This window comes from Gopherus evgoodei, chromosome 1 (genome assembly GCF_007399415.2).
Source record: "Gopherus evgoodei ecotype Sinaloan lineage chromosome 1, rGopEvg1_v1.p, whole genome shotgun sequence".
NCBI lineage: Eukaryota > Metazoa > Chordata > Testudines > Testudinidae > Gopherus > Gopherus evgoodei.
This window is the reverse complement of record NC_044322.1, coordinates 219340085-219344851: the sequence shown is the minus strand read 5'-3', so window position 1 is coordinate 219344851 and position 4767 is coordinate 219340085. Positions and strand designations below refer to the sequence as shown.

Genomic DNA, 4767 nt, shown 5'->3' with positions numbered 1-4767 from the left:
CGGGAGCGGAAGGATCTCTGGGGACCCGGGACCCACGACAGTTTTCCAGAGCCCCCAGAGTTGATGAAGGACCCCACTCCAGGAGCCCCGAAAACTCTTGTGGGGGCCCCTGCAGGGCTCAGGGAAAATTGCCCCACTTACCCTCCACCTCTGGGCAACCCTGATGGGACCTGGAGCCACTGTTATTTCAGGACTCCTGTGAGACCCTCAGCTGGTCGGTTTGCACTCTCCTCTCATTGCTTCCCTCTCAGAACTCTCTCTCCTCCTGCGTCTCTGCTGCTTCCCTCCTCTAGACATTGAACCCAGCCCTTGCTGCTGTCAATGCCAACTGGCAGAAGGGCCTTTGTCCCCTGCCTGAGGGGAGGCCAATGTATGTGGGGGGCCATAAGCAATATGATATTTTCTGGCTTATTCTCTATCCCTTTCTTAATGATTCCCAAGATTCTCTTTGCGTTTTTGACCGTCGTTGCAGACTGAGTGGATGTTTTCAGAGAACTATCCGCAGTGACTCCAAGATCTCTCTTGAGTGGCAACAACTATTTTTGGCCTCATCATTTTATATGTATAGTTGGGATTATGTTTTGCAATGTGCATCACTTTGCATTTATCAACAAATCTGCCGTTTTGTTGCCCTTTCACTCAGTTTTGTGAGATCTTTTTGTAACTCTTCGTAGGCTGCTTTGGACTTAACTTTCCTGAGTAGTTTTGGATCATCTGCAAATTTTGCCACCTCGCTGTTTACCCCTTTTTCCAGATCATTTATGAATATGTTGAATAGTACTTGTCCCAGACCCCCTGGGGGACACCACTAATGACCTCTCTCCATTTTGAAAACTGACCATTTATTCATACCTTTTAACCAGTTATTTATCCATGATAGGACCTTCCCTCTCATTCCATAAGAGTGTAATAGGGCAGAAAAGGGTTTCCTTGGGAGGGGGAGTGAATTGAGAATATATCAGGGGATTGTGCACATTTACTGTCCTGGTGAAAAAGTGTGTCTGATACTCAGTCTTTGCTGCTCCTGCTTGCTGTGACTGCTGAGGACATTTTCCTTCTCTACTCCAGAGTCTCTCTTCTGCCAAATTCTTAAAAAGTCAGGCTGCCCTGCAGACTATGGCAGAGTAGTTTGGTAATAGGCTGCAGGACTCACCACATAAGAATGTAGCTGCCGTAGCACCTTAACTGTTCATGGGCCAAATCCTGCAGCCCTGGCAGCCCAGGATAACCTCCCATTGATGTCAATGGGAATTGAGCCTTTGTAACTAGCTGCTGGTACCTGCAATCTCAGATATTAATTAAACTGGTGGCAAACACAGCTTCATCCAAAGTGGTGAAAGATGTAAGTGAAAGAGCAAAGCTGGCCCTGGGGAGCTGCTGCAGTCCCACAACCACAGCTGGAAGGGAGAAGAGGAAAAACTCGCTAAAGTGCTGGGAGCAGCCCCGAGAAAAGGAAGAAGATTGATAGATAGATGGATAGATAGATAGTTAGACTTTATAAATCTTGAGCAATGTTGTCAGTAAAACAAAGGCAGTTAAAATGGAAATGATTAAAAAAGAAAAATTAAAGCTGCTCATTAGTGTTTGAAATAGATAGATAGATAGATAGATAGATAGAACAAATTCAGGATCCAGTACTGCCTTGCTGAACGTGCCTCCTCTTGTCACCTTTTGATCAATGTTTTTCGTTAACAGAGAAGCCCGACTCTGGCTTGCCATACAAATGATTGCAAAAGAAACAGGTCTTTTTGCTGACAAGTTTCAAAAGGAGGCTTTGGATAAACATGGAAACAAGGTCAAGGTAACTCATCTTGCATATGCAGCTGTTAAAGCTACATGGCAGAGCATTAAGCACAGTATTACCACAGCTGGGTCTCTGTGTGGTGGGATTGGCAGGGTACATCCCTGGAGACACCACACACCAGCCTTCCCTAACTGGCAAGAATCAAGCCTTCACAGAAAGGCACCCATGGTTTTCTAGCTCAGCTCCCTAAGCATTCAGCCACAACCACTTAACACATGGGCTTTTCTACACTGTGGTTCTGTTCTCACTGAAGGGTCACTTCCAATTGTACTGTCAGAGCTGATGGAAGGGTTACCATGACTCAGGGTTGAGCTGAAGTTTCCATGACTGAAACACAGAGCATTAATCAGTATCTGATCAAAGCAGCTTGTGGGAGAAGTGCATGTTAGAAGCCCTCTGTCAGCTCAGCTGTGGCTTTCTGTCCACTGAGCCAGCCTGCTCAAGGTCTGTAAGTCTTGAAGGAAATGGGGAATGTCTGTACTTTGGAATTTGCAGGTGTTGTCTTGAACCATCTAGTGGAATGGTTGCAAATAAGCCCTTGGGGCAGGCACCATGGCTTAGCTGGCTAAAGCACCTGTTTCATAAGCAGCAGATCCTGGCTTCAACTCCCAGTGGTGCCTTGTTGTATGGCTTTTGTCTTCTCTGCTCACATTTTCCTGTGTCTTCCTAGGAAGCAGAAGAGACCTCCCTTGGCAACCCAAGTAATTGCTTGCTAAGGAAAAGGCTTCTTTGCAGAGGAGCATTGGAGAGAATCAAGTCACCAGCTTGGAGTAGATGAAAAGGCCATTGCGTAGGCAAGGAGGTTGCTTAGACTGCAATTGCTGTAACACGAGAGCCTGTCATGCGCCCATGCAATTCGCTGGGAATATCTATGCACAGAGCCCCTTCTAGAGGGTTCTCTGCAGGGCTTGCAGGAAATGAAGGATTACTGTCCTTTCCCCTTTCATGTAACTGTTGTTGATGAAACCTGGAGCAGTTAGGGGAGAAGTTCCAGCGAGTGGCACCGTGGCAGAACTTGCCGAGAGACCTGCTGGATAAAAAGCAGATCCAGCATCCAATGCTGCCTTGCTGAACGTATCTCCTTTTGGTCAATCTTTTTTGTTAACAGAGAAGCCTGACTCTGTCTAGCCATATAAATGCTTGCAAAAGAAATGGGTCTTTTTGCTGACAAGTGTCGAAAGGAGGCTTTGGATAAACGTGGAAACAAGATTAAGGTCCCTGTAACTCATCTGGCATGTGCAGCTCTTGAAGCTACAAGGCACTAAGCATAGAATTACCACGGCTGGTCATAGGAGAGTCTCTGTGTGGTGGAATCTGTGGGGTACAAACCCAGACTGTGGGACTGCTCTGTCCTCTTATCTCTCCATCCTGGGCTGTATATTACAATGCTGTACTAGTGACAAGCAGCAAAACCCCTCCTGGTGCTGTGATTACTCAGCCAACAACATGCAGTAATGCACCCAACTAAGTTGCATGAATGCTCTATAAGCCACTCCTCACTCTATGTTATACATAGAGAGACACTAGCATATCCCCCCAGCTCTCAGCCTTGCATCTCAGAAATGTACCATCTTACACTGCTCAAAACCTCTTGAAAAGTGGAAGCTTATTAATTAATTCTCCACTTCCTCAAAAAGAAAGTGAACATGCACCAGCCTTTTTAATCAGAGCAGCTTTCCCAAGCACTCTGGACAATTTCATCAGTCAGTGTAAAACATTAAAATAAGCTTATTAACTACAGAAAGATAGATTTTAAGTGATGATAAATGTTAGACACAGAGGTCAAAGTTGGTTACATAACAAATGAAAATCGAATCTCAATATGACATTCTATACCTTTGGGGGAGCGTGCTGTAACCTCCATATACCTCATTTTCATATAATCGTATAATAATCAAAATTGACAGATGGGCAAAGTAAGAATCATGCTGCTTGAGAATTTATCCTATTCTAATCCTATAGGAGTCCCTTCTGCCTTAGGCACCACCATGTGGGCATTTCATATCGCTCCTCATTTTCACACAGAGAAACAATTTCCTTTGCACAGATCCATGAATAGCAAAACCTCCCTGTGTCTCTTGTCTGAGCCAGGGCATTCAGTTCCATTGAAACCTTCTCTCCTGCAATGGCAATGGTCAAAAAGGGGATGCGTCCACCTTCCTCCCCCGGCAGTGACATATTCCCTCTCCTCTTCATGCTGCTGTTGTTTCTCCATGAGTCATCAGGGATGGAATAAAAAGCTGAGTTTACTCCATGGTGAGGAAAGGAAGGAGCCACCAACTCCCCGAAAAAGCTCAGTGCCCCAGAGAAAAACTGCCCCTGTTATTGGAATCACTGATGTGCTGGAGATATGTTGGGAAAGGGACTGTTTGAATTGCCAAGGCAGGGAATGAACAATCTACAGCAACATCATTAACCACAAACACACTCTAATCATGCTCCAGCCAGTAGGGAAATGGGCAGGAATTCCTGCTGTTCAGCCATGGTCACCCATACAGAGCTGCACAGCAGTGAGTATGCTAGGGAAGCTGGTCTGAGTAAACAATTGGAAGTGACCCTTCAGTGAGAACAGAACTATAGTGTAGAAAAGCCCCTGTGTTAAGTGGTTGTGGCTAAGTGCTTCGGGAGCTGGGCTAGAAAACCATAGGCGTCCTTCTGTGAAGGGTTGATTCTTGCCAGCTAGGGAAGGCTGGTGTGTGGTGTCTCCATGGCTGTACCCTGGCGATCCCACCACACAGAGACCCTGCTGTGACCAGCCATGGTAATACTGTGCTTAGTGCTCTGCCATGTAGCTTCAACAGCTGCACATGCAAGATGAGTTACAGTGACCTTGACCTTGTTTGCATGTTTATCCAAAGCCTCCTTTTGACATTTGTCAGCAAAGAGACCTGTTTCTTTTGCAAACATTTGTATGGCAAGCCAGAGTCGGGTTTCTCTGTTAACGAAAAACATTGACCAAAAGG

The 4767-nt window shown here is 45.8% G+C and overlaps 1 non-coding gene across 1 annotated transcript; it reads left to right on the top strand.

Annotated features, from left to right (window-relative positions):
• Positions 1 to 2350: 2350 nt before the first annotated feature.
• TRNAM-CAU lies at positions 2351 to 2424 on the top strand. Its single transcript has one exon. It is a non-coding gene; the product is annotated as a tRNA-Met (tRNA).
• Positions 2425 to 4767: the final 2343 nt, after the last annotated feature.